The following is a 475-nucleotide window of genomic DNA, read 5'->3' as shown; positions in this document are numbered from 1 at the left end:
CCTCCCTCCCCCCCTCACAGAGAATCACACATCTGAATGTGACCAAAGACTGATTTTGTGTTTGTATCCTTCAGTGTTTTGATTTATTGTAACTCAGGACAGTTGTAACAGTCACAAAGCACCACTTGTGTTCCTTGATGTTCCTCCATACAAACGTATATGATTGTATTGGTGTATAGAAAGCTTTGGCCATAATATTCTTTAAGGAGTTTTAAAGAATTTATTTTAAATATTCAGACAGGGGTTACATGACTGTGAATGATTCAGAACAGTGTATGTAACACTACATTATCATGCACTAGCAGGGTGGGCAAGGTCTGCTGTACTTTTGCCTTTCAGGTTGACAAATAGAGGCCTCGTGTTTGAGGGTAGTGAACGATAATGGCAGAGCAAAACTTGACACATCTGGAGTTAACTGACTAAAAATGGATATAGGCTAGATCTATATCTATATGTATAGGCTATAAGCTACTGA

Source organism: Seriola lalandi, unplaced genomic scaffold (genome assembly GCF_002814215.2).
Source record: "Seriola lalandi dorsalis isolate HSWRI2012SDOR001 ecotype SW California unplaced genomic scaffold, Sedor1 jcf7180002054883, whole genome shotgun sequence".
NCBI lineage: Eukaryota > Metazoa > Chordata > Actinopteri > Carangiformes > Carangidae > Seriola > Seriola lalandi.
Note: the sequence above shows the minus strand (reverse complement) of the source record.